This window comes from Castor canadensis, chromosome 10 (assembly GCF_047511655.1).
Source record: "Castor canadensis chromosome 10, mCasCan1.hap1v2, whole genome shotgun sequence".
In the NCBI taxonomy this organism is placed as follows: Eukaryota; Metazoa; Chordata; class Mammalia; order Rodentia; family Castoridae; genus Castor; species Castor canadensis.
In genome coordinates, this window is record NC_133395.1 from 110,294,203 (window position 1) to 110,311,805 (window position 17,603).

Below are 17,603 nucleotides of genomic sequence, written 5' to 3' on the forward strand. Positions count from 1 at the left end.
ATCTTTGACAGCTTTTTCTGCTGTAAAATCCTTTGAAACCATCTGCTCTAAAAAGTAGATTTTTAAAAAAGTATTTAGAGTCTAAAACACTGAGTGGAACAGAACTTGATAGTTGGGGAAGAACAGGTAGTGGAGTTGTCAGGTGATGGTCGACTTGCTCTGGCCTGACTTCCTCATATTTCCCCATGCTCAGATGTCTCTAAGTCCAGGACCTGTCTCCCTTCCTCATCTCCCTGAGCCGCTTGGGAGCACCGGGAATATAACAGATCAGTAAGTTAGAAAAGTGGGTTGGAATAGGAAACGGTGTTTTTAAAATATTTAAGTATTGTAGCATAAAACACAAAATACAGTTAACTGCCCATCTTTAGATGTGGGCTGTGATCTTTGATGGTGTTTCTTTTGATTAAAGATCGTCATCAACCTTCTGTGTAAACACCATCTAAATTTCAGTTAAAAATTTTTTTAATGTGGAGGAAGACCCTAGATGCTTCCAAAGTCATATGAATATCACAATGTACATTTTAAATGATGCCTTCCTCCCTCCCTCCCTCCCTGCCTTTCTGCTTTCCTCTCTCCCATCTGCCCATCTATGTATCCATGCATCCATCCATCCTGGAGTTTGAGCCCAGGGCTTTGAACTCTACGGCTTAAGCCATACCTCCAGCCCTTTTTGATTTAGTTATTTTTCAGATAAGGTCATGTACTTTTTGTCCATTGCTTGCCTCAAACCATGATACTCTTATCTTTACCTCCCAAGTATCTGGGATTACAGATACACATCATGCCCAGCTTGTTTGTTGAGAGGGGGTCTTGCTAACATTTTGTCCAGGCTGACCTAAAACTGCAATACTCCTGTCTCTCTCTCCTGAGTAGCTGGAATTACAGGCATGAATCAACACACCAAGCCCTCTGGTTTCTTAAGAACAATTCTCCTGTACTGCTTATACTTCAGCGTGTGTGATGTTTGATTCAACCTCCTCATTATAACCAGTAGATGTGGGTAAGCAGGGGGTGAGAGTCTACCCGGCCACCTTTTGATTAACCTGCAGCCCACCTGATGAACCAGAAGGGCCAGGGTGAGCTGCAGACTGCCCAGCCAGCCCAAGTGCCCAGCACACAGGGACTCTACTGCATATCCTAGTGGAGTGAAGGGCTTTGACTAATCTGGCACTCTGGGTAAGTGCAGATCACATGGGGACTCTACTGTTCCTCCCTTCCTTGGCCTCCATCACGTGCTGTCCTGGTTTTCTTCTTGCTCACTGACTGCTTGTCTGCCTCCTTTGCTGATCTGCCCATCTCTGCTCGGTTGTCAGTGCTGCAAGTCTGGCCATGCTTGGGTGGCCTTGCGTGTTCTCTCATGCTGGTGGTTTCTCAGGGGGCACTTCTGCACAGGGTTATTTCCCCAGCTAGGGTGCCCCTCTGAGCCATGGACTCAACATCCATGGCTACCTGACATTTCCTCTACCACGTCACAGAAGCCCCTGGAAGTCAGCATGACCCAAACCACACAGGGAATGTCACCATCTGAGTGGGTCCAGTTGCATGAGAGACCTCTGCTGTCTTTGCTGTTTGTCCCTCCCTCATCTCTTCACCATTCCTTTGGCTTTGTTTTCTTATAAGGAAAAAAGAAAGAGAAAAAAAAAAAGAAACCACCTTTTCTGATCAGCGTGGAATGGAGAGTTTTATAGCCTGTGTAAACTTGCTGTTTTAGTCCTGGGTTTAGAGTACTTGTCCCATCCCAGGAGCGGGACATGGCTCCTTGATGGTGTTTGATGAAACTGATCTGCCTGAGGAAGCTGCTGGAGGCAGCAGAGATAGGAGAGAGCTGTTAACCCAAGCAGGCTGTTGGTGAACTTCAGGTCATGCCGCCTCATGGTGCAGTGGAAGAATCTTGGAGGGGTACCCTGAGCACTGGAGTGCTGGAGGCTCAGGTCCCCAACCTGCCTCCTTTGCTGATGCTGCCTGCCCTGTGTACCATGGTATAGCCAGACGCTCTTTCCTTAGCCTTTACTTTCTATGCTGTGCTAAAGACAGACATTCATGGCTTACTTCTTTTTTATTTTATTTTTTGGTGGTACCGGGGTTTAAACTCAGGAATTTACACTTGCCAGGCAGGTGTTCTCTCACTTGAGCCATGCCCCCCAGCCCTTTCTGATTTTGCTATTTTTGAGGTAGTGTTGACATTTATGCCTGGCTGACCTAGATTCTCCTATTTATGCTTCCTGCATAGCTGGGATGACAGGCGTGCACCATCACACTTTGTGATTGAAATGGGTCTCACTAACCTTTTGCTTGGGCTGGCCATGAACCATGGTCCTTCTGATATCTCTCCCTAGTAGCTGAGATTACAGGCTTGAGCTACCATACCCTGCTAGGACTTAATTTTATATTTTCAATGTTTTGCCTGAAGTCCTCCTGGGTGGAGCTGCTGGTGAAGGAGAATTTAGGATATAAGCCCTTGTCTCTGGCAATCAGTAGGAAATACGGGTAAGGAAGGAAAGTAGAGAGGCTGAAATTCTGTGACTGCTTCTTAGAATGGTTTCTAGTTTGCACATTTAATTTTACAAATTCAGATGGGTTCTAGACAGGCATGGGGGGTGGTCAGGATGGCAGTGACATATCCCTGTTCCCCCCAACCTGATGCTGCCTACCTGACACCTCCCTTTTTGTCAGCCCTCACCATCTCCTGCCTTTTCCTATGTGCTGTGTCCCAAATGGATTCCCACCGTGGTTCTCCCTCCCCCTCTGTTGCCATTTTCTGGAACCAGCTCTCACCTGTGCCCTAAGCACTGCAGAAGTCTCCAGCAGTGCCTGTCTCTGTCACAGAGGCATCCATTGCACTTTGGTGCATTCATTTTTCTGAGTTCTGAGGTTTTCATCTGTTTTTTTTGGCTCAGGTTCAGAAATGAATCTGTACTAGCATTTAAAAAAGGGTTGCAGAAAAAAATAGACCAGTGACTTAGGCTGAGGAGTGAAAGTCCTGTAGGCAAACTGGAGGACATTGAGAAGGCACGAGGGTAAACTCAGTAAGCTTACTCTGTCGTGCTTGGTGGTAATTTGTAAGGTGATTCTGGTTATTGATGACAGCGATCACAACCATTTTAGCCACTCCCATCTGGAGAGCAGTCAGGAGTTTGAACCCCAGTTTTAGTGCTCTGTACACATGTTATCTCACTTAATCCTCATAGCAGCCCAATGAGAATTATTTTTATATAGGCAAAACTGAGGCCCATAAGGGTTTATGACTCTTCCAAAAGTCATCTCCCTAGTAAGGGGTGCCACTGAGATTTGTGGCTCTGGAGCAGAGACTTGAGCCACCCACTGCTCTGCTGTAGCCAGATTTGGTAAATAACTAACTGGCTTTCTGTCCTCTTAAGTCAAGTCCAGGTTGCTGTCTCTTATTAGCTTCAGAGGCTCTGAGTCTGCCCTTGGTATGACAGATGCTGCTCACATCTGGTAACGTGAGGAGATTCTGGCTGTTCTGAAGCCCCACCTCACCCCCTGAGGGACCAGGGAAGGGAGGAAGCTATGTGAAGCCAAACACCACAGTAGTGCACTTGTTTCTTCTTAAGGTGCTGTTCTGGAATGACAGCCATCACCGGACAGTGTAGTACCAGGCCCCTTTCAGGGACTCCAGAAAATGGACCAGGGCCACTGGCAATTGATAATTCTACTATGGATAATCCTCCAGCAGTTATGGCAGAGCCACAATTCGTAGGCTCAGTTGCCACCTGGGTGAGAGGTGTGACCAGGCAGGGCCAGGAGGAGGGTTGAGAACCCTGCTGCTCTGAGAGCAGAACGCTGCAGAGGCTGGTGTGGTTGTTACTAGTCATTCTTGAAGAGCAAGTATTTTAGGGGCTCAGCGCAAAACCTCAAACTGAAGTCAGTTGGGAAGATTTACTCTTTTTCTCCAGTGTGCAGCAGGGACAGACAGCAAAAAGCAAGGATTCTACCCTGGGAAGATTTTGGCAGCTCCTCCCCATTCCTCAGCATTATGGGTTTATTTTGGGAAAAAGAAGCGGCCTTCCTTGAAGCTAAATGATGCTTAATAAGGAATTAAACTGGCACCGTAAAAAAGTAGACAAGGGAATCATGTCGCCTTGAATCATAATAAAATGCATCTATTAAAAATAAAAGATAGCCAGGCATGGTGGCCCACACCTGTGATCCTAGCTACTTAGGAGGCAGACGTTGGTATGAGCCGCAGTTCTAAGCCAGCTCCAGGTGAAAAGTCCACAAGATCCACCTCAACCAAAAGCTGGGTGCAGTGGCACGTGCCTACTCAGGAGGCTGAGATGGGGAAGATTGTGGTTCATGCCAACTCTGGGCAAAAAAAGTTCACGAGACCCCGTCTCAACAGAGAAAGCTAGGTGTGCTGATGGTGTGTGCCTGTCACCCCAGCTACTTCAGGAAGCATAAATGGAGGATGCAGTCCAGGCTGGCCCTATCTCCAAAATAACCAGAGCAAAAAGGGTTGGAGGCGTGACTCAGTAGAGCACCTTCCGAGCAAGCTCATGAGTTCAAACTGCCATACCCTCCCCCAAAATTAAATAAGGCCAGAAATAGAATGTGAGCCAAGGGCGCCATTTTACATTTTCTAGAAGCCATGTTAAAAAGAGAAGTAGGGGAGTTAATTTTAATCATATATTTTATTTAACCCAGTACATTAAAAATTATTCCAATATATCATTATTATAAAGTTGGCGATTTAACATACTAAATTTTGGTATTAATTTTGAAGTACTGGATGTATTTTATGCTTTTGTCATATGTCAGCTCACATGAGCACATGTGGCTGGTAGCTCCTGGGGTGGAAGGCAGGAAAGGGGGAAAGAAACAGGGAGAAAGAAGAAAGGGAGGGGAGGAGAAAGGACAGCGTTAGAGAAAACCTCAAGGTTGTGAGCACATAGGTGCCTTTCAGATTGTCTCTGACCATCTCAGAGGCAGACTTCCCAGCTATCCATTTTGGTAAGTCATCTCTGGCAAGCAGAAAAGACCTTTCTCTGCCAGGTTAAAATCTGACTTTCCCTTCTTGTGCCAACTGTTTTATTTTATTTTTTTGTATTTTTTTGTTGTTGTGCTGGTGGTACATTGTGGCATTTACAAAAGTTCTTACAATATTTTAAATATATTATAGTTGAATTCACCCCCTCCATCATTCTCCTTCATCCTCCCTCCCCCAATGCCAACTGTTGATAGATGGCATTTTTGGGGTTATAAATAGAAATGATTTTACCAGATTTATTCTGATTATTCTCAAGAACATCTCCCTGGCCATTTGCTCTCCCCTCATCGTTCCATTTGATCAAGTCCTCAAACTTTCCTCCTTTTCCAGTGGAAGACATGAGAAGGCAGTAGAGAAGGACAGATGTGTATGTGTAGACCCCAGACACCAGTAGGGACCCCCTTTTCTAGTGGGAACCAAATGTTTCATAAAAGCGGCCTTCTAAGGCACCATAGACACCACCTGTTACATGAGCAAAAAATAAACCAAAGAGTTCTGATGGTAATTTTACATGCAAATTGGTTAACCAAGCCGGAGCCATTCTACTTGTGTACGGTTTTCTGTTTCCATGCACCAATTTGGGAGTTAGTGCACGAATGTGGTAATTGTTCACACGAAGCTGAAAATGCAGGTGCGGAAGCCTTATTTAGATCATAGAACCGTCTGGTCCTGGTTTCACTTGACTGGGTTTCGTTGAATCTTTTGTGACAATTTACATGCAAGAATGTTTATTAAAATGCATTTACAATGTGTGGGACTTTCCGTGAGCCTTATGAATGGTTTATGTGACTCTGCTGTTGGATGGATGTTGTCTGTCTCCACTCCAGTGAGGGACAAGAGATCCCATGGATGGGAACTTACTGGGGTGTCTGGGTGTTTGAACAAGTGAACGGGCTTCAGTCGTGATAGAAGTTGTGTGAAACCTACAGAGAAGTTATTCTGTCGTAAGCTCCTTGAAAGTAGTCTGTACACAGTGAAATTTTGACTATCCAACTCTTTCCATTGTATAATATATTATTCAGAAATTTTTGAAAACGTTTCTAAGTGAAGACTTACATGACATTCTGATGGCTGTTACCCTGGGGTACTGTACTTTTGGGAAATTTCTTGTCTTCCCTTTTCTGCTGTGTGTGGTTAAGATTCCCATTCAGTTCTTGAATATAGTCATGGCCTTTGTCCTGGCATTATTTGGATATTCTTCTTTTGCTTTTGTTGTCACACCAACCTTTGATTTTTCCAGTGGTGTTTTGTGAATTAGTCTGGTTCTTCTTTAGCCTGAGTCTTAGCAGGTTTTTTTTTTTTTTTAGGCTCTCATATCTCCTGCTCACAGTAGCAGGGACAGAAAGAAGGAAGTGAAATGGAGGGGAAGTGTCCCCTCCATTGTTGGAGCTGATGTGAGAGGTTGGGTAGGAGATGAAGCTAAAACTAAGAAGGTTTTCTGGAGACGGTTGCACAATAATGTGATTGCACTCTGTCACTTAAAAATGGTTGCAAATTTTATGTTGTGTATATTTTACCACAATTTGAAAAAGGTTTCCAAGTTTCCTCTGAGTTCACTTGCTGGCAGTTTCCCAGGACCAAATATGGTTTTTGTCACTTCCCTCTCATGACTGATTTCCTTGGGATCCAGAGTGTGTGGGGACCTCTGAGTTCACCAGCCCTCAGGGTGGTTGGCTTTGGACTCTGTTTGATGGAAACATGGCTTTATCAGTGGAGAATTTCCTCAGGCAATGATGGCTTGTTAATGAACCTTCTTCTCTAGGCACTCTGGGTTGACCATCCTGTTGGTGGATGAGGCCGGCATGGGTCCTGGCCTAGTGGGATTTATTTAACAGTGAGGACAGGGAAAAAAGTCAATGAATAATTTGTATAATTAAAGGTTGTGATAGATGCTGTGTTCTATCCAGTGGAAATACACTTCCAGCCACATATGTTATTTTAGAGATTCCAGTAGCTACATGTTAAAAAGGGAAATAGAAGTAAGCTTGATGTTAATAATATATTTTATTTAATCCCAATATATGGAAAATGTTGTCATTTCAGTTTGTTACCAGTAGAAAGCAACTTCTTAGATATTTTGCCTTTTTCTTGCTAAGTCTTTAAAATTAGTATCTATTTTTACATGTTTGCAGATTAAGTTCAGATCAACTATATTTTGTGTACTTGGTAGCGACATGTGGCTAGTGGCTATTGTCTTGGACAGCAGGGAGACAGGTAGAGGGAGGGTAAGTGAGTTGCTGGGGCACTCATAATTACCTGGTGTGGATAAAGAAAGTTCTCCCTTCCCTTGATTTTTTTTTTTTTTCAGGCCTGTGAAGTTTAGAGGATGATTCTGGTTTTCACTATGGCTGCTGAAAAACTTCCTAATGTTATTCCATTGAAATTGTCCTGTCTCCTTAATGCTATTTTTATTTTGAAATGAGCATTAAAGTAATTTTAGAATACTTGATGTCTCTATTTGCCCAGTCCCAGTTCCCTCCCTGACTTAATAATGATGACCTCCTGGTTTTGGTTTTACCGAGATAGGCCTGCAGGGTGCAGGCATTGCTCTGAGTGATGCTTTTCTCCCTCTACAGCAGGTGCCACTCTAGGTCAGAGCCAGGGATGCGACTCACTTTTGAAATAGGTCTGTAGTATGGGTGAGCCATGACCTCTCCAGCCTTTCCATTGTCAAAGAACGGTGTGTTGCATGGATGTGGGAACTAAGTGGAACTTGGTGGTTTCTGATTTGGTAAACATTTGTGTCCCTCTTGCTGTGAAAGAGCTGGTGGCCTGCCTGACTCCAAGTGGCCTTTCCAAGAGATGGGTGAGATGGGGAGAACACGTGTGGGCTGTGGGGAGCTGAGGGGGCTGCAGGGTCAGAGTGGGCTTGCCGGCTCAGTACCTGTCATGCTTGGGAGGCACTCCTTCAGTGGGACCCTCTGCTTTGCACACCCTCAGCTCAAGCTGATGCTTCTCCAAAGCACTTTGGGAAGATGCATCATTTTTCTGATAGAGCCCCAGCAGCGTTATATTCTCAGTGCTGAATACTTCTATACAAGCTCTTGAGACTTGGGCATAGAATCCATATAGGGTTTCTTTTACATTCTAAATAGTTTAATTTCCATATTGTTTGTGCATATTCATTAGTGGCTTCTCTTTGATGCAATCAATTTAATGTGCTCTCAAAATCAAAAGAGACCTAGCAAGAGTGTCAGCCACCACACTGTGGCACATGATGAGGAAAACAGCATAAAATATTGCTCCCCTCTGACTCACTGTACCTCTTCTTGGTGTGGACCAGTTTAAGTGGCAGCTCTGAAGACTTGCTGACCTTTCGTGTCCTCCCTTCTGTATCAAATGGTATTTTTAAGTGCACGGAGTAGTTAGTAATACTCGAGGTTCAATTTCTAGCTGTTTGCTTTTACTATGTGGTCCCCACTACTAAGACTAAGCAGCAGGGGGCTGGTGTTTCTTACAAAGCCTTCTTGAAGAGTCTTAGCCTGTGTCTTGTGACAACATGGATTTGTGAGGTGAGCAATAGTGCCATGTTTAGGGTTTTATCAGTGGGTCATGAAAATTACCATATAGACTCCTTTAAACACTTAGACACTGAAGTTTTGACAGTATGATGTTTTGTGTGTGTGTGTGTATGTGTGTGTGTGTGTGATTCAGTGACTACCTGTGACCGTCTGAGACAACTGGCAAACCAGTACCTACTCCCTCCCCCACTGCCGTTGCTATGGCAGTCTGATGTTCTGATGGTCTTCTGATTGCTGCTGCTTAAGAACTCACTTGATGAGGCATCTTGCAGCTTCACCAATTACTCTCCGATTGACCTGCAGAACCTAGGTTGATGGAAGCTGAGAGAAGCACGTTTAGTTTTACTGATACTCCCTTCTCTGTGTATTCATGATTTAGGTAAAGTATTAAGAACGGTGTTTTAGAACTTGCACAACAGCAAAAAACCAAATAGCCTGATTAAAATAAAGAGCCAAGTACCTAAGTAGACATTTGTGCAAAGAAGACAAACAGTGGCCCACAGGCATATGAAAAGGTGCTGATTAATGTCACTCATCATCAAGGAAGTGCAACTCAAAACCACAAGGGGCTGTCTGTCACCTCACACCTTTTGTCAAGAAGACAAACTAACAGATGTGTAGACTGGGGCAGCCACTGTGTAAACAGTATGGTGGTTCCTAAGGAAATTAAAAATTACTGTGTGACTCAGCAGTCCCTTCTGGGCATGTACCCAAAGGAAATGAAATCAGTATCTCGTGAAGATAGCTGCACTCCTATGTTCATTGCAGCATTGTTCATGAGAGCCAGCATATAGACACTATCCAAGTGCCTGTCAGTGAACAAGTGGATAAGGGAACTGTGGCATATCTGAATATCTATATCTACACACACACACACACACACACACACACACACACACACATACACACACACAGGGGAATATTATTCAGCCTTGAAAAAGGTGACCTTCCATTTGAAAAACATTGGTGAACCTAGAAGACACTATGCTGAGGGAAGAAAGCCAGACAGAGATTGAAAGATATGGTGTTGCACAATTTCACTTAAACATGGAATCCTAAAAAAGATATTAAATACTACATAGAAACAGAGTAGAACAGTGGTAGAAGTGGAGGAACCAGGAGATGTGGGTTAAGAAGAAGCAAGTCCCAGCTAGCCAGGATGAACAAATGGAAAGCTATAATGTATACCATGAAGCTAGTAATATTGTACTGCAAGTCAGAAATTTGCTAAGAGTGGATTTCAGGTCACTTCACTAGTTACATGTATATTAAATCTCATGTTTTACACCTTAAATATGTACAGTAAAAGTAATTAAAATAAGAATAGTGTTTTGTCAATGTGCATTTGTAGCTGCCAGGGGCGTGGGAAGAGGAGGAACAAATATTGGGTACGGGGTTTCCTTCTGCAGAGATAAAAATGCTTCACGTCTAGGTAGAGCTGATGATTATGCAACCTTTGTGTGTACTGTCCACTTTAAAATGGCTAAATTTATGTTACGAGAATTTTACTTCAATTAAAAAAATAGTGTTATAATGGTGTGGTTACCTGAGACTGGATATTTATTCTTTCCCTTCCTTCCTTCTTTCCTTCCCTCCTTAACTTGAACTTTTTAAATGAGAAGATGACAGAAATTTGAACTTCCAGGGCTCTAAAATGAAAGTTTTAAATTGTTCCACAGATTTAGAACTGCCACATGGAAGACATGGGTTGGGGACACTGTTTTAAAAGTGACGTTCCTATTCCTTACCTATACAGTGAAAAACTCCACATTGAAAAATGATTGATTTTGGTGTTTTGCTAAATTGGATCTACTACAAAGCTCAGGCAGATTGATGTTATAGAAATAGCAGTCTCAAAGAAAATTAAAAAACAAAACACCATTTGCTTGAACAGTGTCGTTATCAGCTTCACCTGTGAGGGAAATTGCCAGAGAGAGGCAGGGTCTCCCGAGTTGTGTTCCTAGGTATTGACATATCCATTATCAGATGTAATTAGAAAAGCAAAGTTGGACCTTGAATAATTAGGTTAAAGTCACCAATGATTGCTGGGCAAAATAATAGCAGCTGTTGCTGTGCCCTGCTTGACAGAGTGGAGGGAAATGTGCACTGTGTGCAGGACTTGCTTTCTTGGGTTGGAGCCGGGTACTTTCCCAGCAATCAAGTTCAAAACAGCAAAGACATTGCTTGGGTGCTTCTGAAGATGGCTGACGAGCTTTGTTTCCAGGGAATAAATGGGGCTGCAGAATGTTTTTGCTAAACAAAACATAGTCATAGCAAAATCAAGAGCTACTTTATCCCAGGAGTGTTGAGAAATGTGTGGTTCTGTGGGTTATGTTTTTCCCCCCATGTTTTCATTCCTTTCTTCCCCTTAAAAAACCTCTCTGGAATAATGGATTATTTATTTATATGGAGTTATTTTCTGAACGAAAAGCAACATATTTATTTCCAAAGACCTTTGCACTCTTGTGCCACCCAAATACCTTTTCAGCAACCACTTTCTGTATTCTAATTTTAGAAAAGCCTGTTACTGTTAATTGAGTTAGGAAAATAACATAGGATTTCCAAGGGATTCCAAATGTAATTATGTGGTTCTGAACTCTTCCTTCATCTCCACACTAACATAGAAAGGGAGGGAAATAGGAGACAGAGGCCAGTGTCGAACACCTGCAGATGTGCCCGTAAAGCCTTGGCGCACACAATGGTGACAAGCACCACTGGCTGGGCGCATCTTTTGGTATTGATTACTGATGTTCCTTGTGCTTTCACAGTGCTAGCATTGGGGAGTGGAGGGGGTACATCTTTTGTCCTCATTTATCAAATGTGACATCTCAACTTTGCAGTTCGCCGGCCTGGGGGCCATATGGGGTTGAAAGTTGGGAGAATTAAGACTTCTGACTTCTTGAAAAAGAGAATTAGCAGTTTGGGTGTCATTCGGCCCATGTGCCCCTTGAAGTAACATGTAGAGGACAAGTGTCTTCCCCGGGTTTGTGTCCTTACTTATCTATACTGGCCTGTGGGGGAGCTAATTTGTGGCCTTGGAGTCTGCACCAGACCTTCTGTGACTTTAATCCTGTGTGTCATAGGGCACTCAGAAGCTTCCCTGGCATCTATTAGATCTATAGTAACTCCCTAACCACCAAAGCTGTGACAATGACGAATGTTTTCAGACATTATCAAATGTGTGCTGATGGACAAAGCTACCCCTGTTGAGAATCACTGGGTTAGAGTTAGGGTGTGAGATGGGAGTCTGACTTAACTTTCTTCTAGGCAGCCGCCTTTGTCAACAGTATTTATTCTAGTAACCTAACTTTGCCCTGGATGAAATGCCACCTTTGTTTTAAGTTGGGTTTCCATAGAAATGTATCATTACTATGATTTTTTTCTTTTCCTTTGATCTTTTTCTTGATTTTGTGCCAATATCACACTATTTTGGTTACAATAAACTTGTAGTGTATGTTAATATCAAGTTGTCAAAAGACCCTGTCCCTGCTCAGGTGGGAGGAAAAGACAGCCAGAGGCCAGAGAACTGGCCTTTGCTGTACAGTAGGACAGAGCCCAGTGGTGTGGTAGCATCATAGGCATTCAGCCAGGATGAGGGTTGTGGGCTCATCACAGTAGGTGTCACTATGGAACATGACAGATCCAGAAAGTGGGAAGTGATTGGTCCTCACAGTACGGCACACGTTATATGGGGTGGCATTTTATCTAGCTGGAGCGTAGCAGTGGCTTAAACGACCTCCTCCGAGTCCTTCATCCCCAGCATATACAGGTATAATTGGAAATTTCAACTTGCAAAGTGGACCAGTCCCAGAGTTGGGTCTAGGTCAAAGGTCACAAAGACAAAGTAACTTCAGAATAACTCATCCCTTTTCCCCTATAAGTCTTGCAGGATGAAGGGCACCGATCATCCCAGTGATGTTTCTAAAACAGGTCTTTCCTCCCACAGCAAGTGTAGGCATCTCTTCCTTATTCCCTAGAACTCCCTTGTAAAGTTCCTGCACTTCTGGGTAACAGAGCCACTGGCAGGAGGTGGCCCCTTGGTCAGCGGTGTGGCCCCTACCCCTGCAGCAGGTATCTTCCTGCCTCTCTGTCTCTCCAGCCATTGCACACGGGCCCCTTGTTCCTGAGTTGGCTCTGGATTTGGGGAACTCTCTGTTCACATTGAAAACATTTATTATATTATCCAGTTTTGTTTTTTTTTTTAGTTAGAAATGGATTCTTTTGGCTCCAAATGGAAACAATAAAATTATTGCCTTTTAAAGTTGGGAGCTCCTTTCACATTTGCATATCCAAGGTTTTCATTAGATAAATGAAGGACCCAAGAGTCAGGGAGGAGTTCTATGACTTATCCAAGGTTACATAATCCGTAAATGAGGCAACTATTACAAAACAAAATAGTAAAGAGGTTACTTTAATGGATAGGGTGAGAAACAGACCATCAGGCAACAAGAAATATTTCCATGCAGATTAATCATCAGTCTACTTCTTTTCCAGTAGTTCATTGGGGGATTGAGCACTCCATATGAACTAGTCTTTTGTTTTTGTATTTTTGAGATTAAGGTTCAAATAGAAACATGAAATTTAGGCCTTTAATCATATTTACAATAGGAGTCTTTTTACTGTGATGGGATTGTTGAGATTTGTTTGTTTTTAACCATGAAGCTGAACTTACTTTGACAGCACACATACCAAAAATTAAAGCCATAAATATTTGGTGTGTTTTGACAGGAGGTACATCTTTAGATTTTAAGATAAATTTTTTAATGTATTATGTTTTATTCAGGAAGCATTTAACCATAAATCAGCTGATTGACTAATGTTTCTGGCACTGATTTGGAAGTGAGGAGCTAAGGGGTGTGGAACCACCTAATGGCCCCAGTCCTGCTGCCAGACACCCACCCACCACTGACTGTGATTGTTTTGGGCTTTGTTGACTACACACACGCCATCCCATCTGATTCTCACACCCACTCTGTGGAGGAGAGGTCGATGATCTCCACAGAAGATAACATACATGAAAACTGAGTGTTCGATCACATGGCTGGGTTAACAGCGAGTGAGGAGCACAGCTGACACTAGAATCCTGTCTTCTAGCCAGGTGCAGTGGCACCCACCTGGAGCTACTCAGGAAGCTGAGGCAGGAGGATTACTTGAAACTAAGGATCTAAGGCTAGCCTGGATACCATAGCAAGACCCCATCTCAAAAAAAAAGGGGGGGGGTAGAGTGGGGTGGGGGGAGAGAATAATCCTTTCCTCTAAACATATCAACTGCTTGCTTCTTGGGAAATACAGTGGGGTTCAGCATCCTTTCTTTTTATTTATGTATTTGTTTTGGTGCTGGGGATTGAACCTAGGGCTTTGTACATGATAGGCAAACACTGTAGCACTTAGCTACACCCCCAGCTCCTGCATCCTTACCAGACTTGCCTTTGGATTTTGTTCCCTAGCAGCATCGCCAGAACCTTCCCTTCAAAGAAGAAGCTGCACACTTTGCTGCCAGCCCAGCCGTACTTGTCTTTGTCCCTAGGATCTTAAACACTTGCTTTAGACTTACTGCCGTGGATTCCTTTTCCTTTAAGTTTCTTGCATGACATATGGAAATGAGGGCTACAGCATTTACTACTTCATGGTGTGCTTAAGTACCCTGGATTTGGTTTTTTCAGCTTATTTGTAAATATAAAACATTAAAGGATTGGAGAGGTAGCTCATAGAATGCTTGCCTAATATGCCAGAGGTCCCGGGTTTCATCTCTTACACCACAAAACCAAAACCGAAACAACAAACTTCTTGTCTAAAAATAACACATTAAAAGAAAAAGATTTAAAGCTTTTAATATGAGGAAGAAAATAAAAATGCCTTACAAAATCTCCACTGAAATAACCCTGCAGATGGTAAGTTTTGAAAAAAATAAAATAAAATGAACACTTCCACCCTTTTCTCTCTACTCTAGTTCCTCTCTCCAGTGTTGACATCTTTGTAATTTCTTCCAGAGGAATTTTTATTTATATCTATCCATGTCTACCTTCTTTTTATTCATGGCTTTTTTAAAAAAAATTCTTTACAAGAGTGACCACACATTTAACAGTTAATTGTTTACAAGAGTAACCATACCTTTAACAGTTAAGCACCATTTTTTCCTAAGGTTAGAATTGGATCTTGACACATGTCTACACCAGCACGTAACAGATTTTCTTCGCCTTCTTAGTGTGCAAGGATTCATCTTTGGGACGTTCACTGGTCCTCCATGGAGAACTCTTTGATTCTGAAGTTTCTGCTGTTAGAACAAATGCTGTAGTGAATATCTTGGTCCAAAGACATCTGGTCCCACTCTCTTTGTGCATGTCTTCATGTGCACTTACTAAGTTGGGATTTTTTTATATGCGACCATGGTACCATCCTCCCACCTAAAATACTGGTACACTTCCTCATTAGCCAGTCAGGATTTCCATCTCCCCAACTGCCTTCCCATTTTCCGAACTGTTTGCTCCAATCAGAAGCAGGGGTTTTGTTAGGTAACTGTGTGGGAAGTGAAGCCACTCACTACTGGGAGTCACTGAGTGGGAAAGTCACAAGGTCCAGGTCTGTGGTGACAGATTTGGGGTGAACATAAATAGCCCACAGGAGATCCCTCTCTGTATCAAGAAAGCTTGTAGTTGCCTTGGCTCGAGGTTTGTAGGTGCCTCAGACCATTTGCAGGGGAGGGAGCAGGCCAAGAAGAGGGGCCTAGCTCAGGCTGGGCTGGGGAGGTGCATGGACAGCTTGGTTACCTCGGTGCCTGCTTGGGCATCCTGCCTTCATGTTCCTCTATAGTGAGAGACTAACCTTTCTCCATGGAGAGTGCCTTGTGCCAGCTGGAAACCTGGTGGCTAGTGACTGTCTGGGCTCAGAGTGTGCATGACTGTGACACCACTGCTCTATTCACGTATCTTGAACGACATTTATGAGTCTTGCCATGAGAGTGGTGGGGTTGCTGGACAGAGGGTGTGTGTGTTTTGGGGTTTGAAGTCAGCCTGCCCTCTAGAGGTTTGCTCCTAACCAGCTGTGGTGAGCATGCCTGCTTCCCCAACATGGGTATTATACAAGTAAAAAATAATCCATTATTCCAATAGAAATAAAATGTAAAATGACTAGGAATAAGCTTGATACATATGTGACATCCATGTGAAGAAAAATTTAATATACTCCCAAGGGACCCAAAAAAAAGAGAGCTTAGTAAATCAGAGTTATGCCATGTTCTCAGATAGGAACTTCCAGCATGGTGAAAAATACCTGTTCTCACTCAGTTATGCTATAATTTGAACATGATCCAATAAAAGTATTTGGGAATTTGATTAAGGATGATTTGGGAAAACAAATCAGGTAAGATTTAGAAAATAAACAGGAAGATAGGAAAATTCAAGAAATAGCCTAAACAGACACAAAAATATAATGTGAAACTAACATTTTAAAAATAGTGTTGTACACAAACATATGACAACCATAAACAAAATACATTCATTAATATGTAAATTCCTCATGTCAAATTAATAAGGGAACGTGGATAAATTTGGGGAAGATTGAATTTATAGTTCATGCTTTAAACAAGAAAAATTCCAAATAGATCCAAGATTTATATGCAAACAATGAAATATGTATTATAAGAATTCACAGGATTCTGTTTTGTAATCCTGTGTTTCTGCTATGACATATACCTCAGAAGCCTTCGAAGATAAGATTGATAAATTCAACTTCATAAAATTCTTCGTGGCAAAACCCACCTTTTTTTTGAAGTCAAAAGGCGGGCAACAAATTGGGAAAAGGTATTTGTATTTGGTATCACAAATAAGAACTATGTTCCTTAATATATAAAGAGGTCCTACAAGTCAATAGAAAAAAAAAGATCAATAGAGAACCAGGCAAAGATTACCCACAGACTGTTTACAGAAAAGGATATAGTGCATTTAAATAGAAAATATTTAATAAGAAATAATACATGGTGAGAGAAGTATAAATTGCCACCTCACTATCCAGGACTTGAGAAAAGAAACATTTTTGTATATTACTGATGGCAGGTAAATTCATACTACTTTTTGGAGGAAATCTGGGAATACCTGAAAAAATTATGATTTGGTTGGGACACAGTGGCTCATGCCTGTCCTAGCTACTTGGGCCGTGGAGATTGGGAAGATCCAGGTTCAAAGCCCATGGGGGCGAATGGGGAAGGAGTTTGCAAGACTTCATTTCAACCAGTGGCTGGGTGGTGGAGCCCATTGTCATCCCTGTTACATGGGGTAGCACAAATATGCGGATTGTAGTCCAGACCTGGACATAAAGACCCTATCTCAAAAATAATCAGAGCAAAAAGGGCTGGGGGCATGGCTCAAGTGGTAGAGTGTCTGCCTAGCAAGTGTGAGGCTCTGAGTTCAATCAGCCAGTACTGCCGCCTCCCCAAATTACAGTCTATAACTCAGCAGTTCCATATCTAGAAATTTATGTTGCAACAGGGTCTAGCTCTGTAACCCAGCCCTGCTTTGAGTTTACGATCATCCTGCCTAAACCTCCTGAGTGCTGGAATTACAGGTATGCATTACCTCCCCTGGCCTTAGAAATTTGTTTAAATATGCTGCATGTGTGCACATGCAAAATCATGTGCAAATAACTCTTATTAAAGCCTTATAAGAAGGAGAAGTTTGTATAATCTACAATGTAACCCACAATAGATCTGGTGGAATTGAATGAGGAAGGGCTCTATGCTGCTGTGATGTGGTCTACAAGAAAAGTACACTGCTAATTGATGAAAGGCCAGGTGTATTATGTATATATTGCCATTTGTGTATGACTTCAGCGATTGTCAATGTGTGTATAAAAATAGCTAATATCTATTGCCTCTAGGGGAAAACCATGAGCCAAGGGACAGGGCCAGAATGTAGACATTTCACTGTATGCAAATTTCTACTATTTGACTTTTGAACCTTGTCTGCTCTTCTCACAAATAAGCAAATTTAAAATTCAAATTTTCAAATAGCTCAGTAGGTGAATAATATTACCTGTTTAGATATGTTTAGTTCTAATGTTGGGTAAATTTGAATGTCTTTTCA

The 17,603-nt window shown here is 42.5% G+C and overlaps 1 protein-coding gene across 3 annotated transcripts in view; it reads left to right on the top strand.

Moving 5' to 3' along the window:
* Window positions 1–17,603, top strand: part of Rftn1 (raftlin, lipid raft linker 1) — a 196,612-nt gene that overhangs the window by 69,756 nt on the left and 109,253 nt on the right. The window lies entirely within an intron of this gene.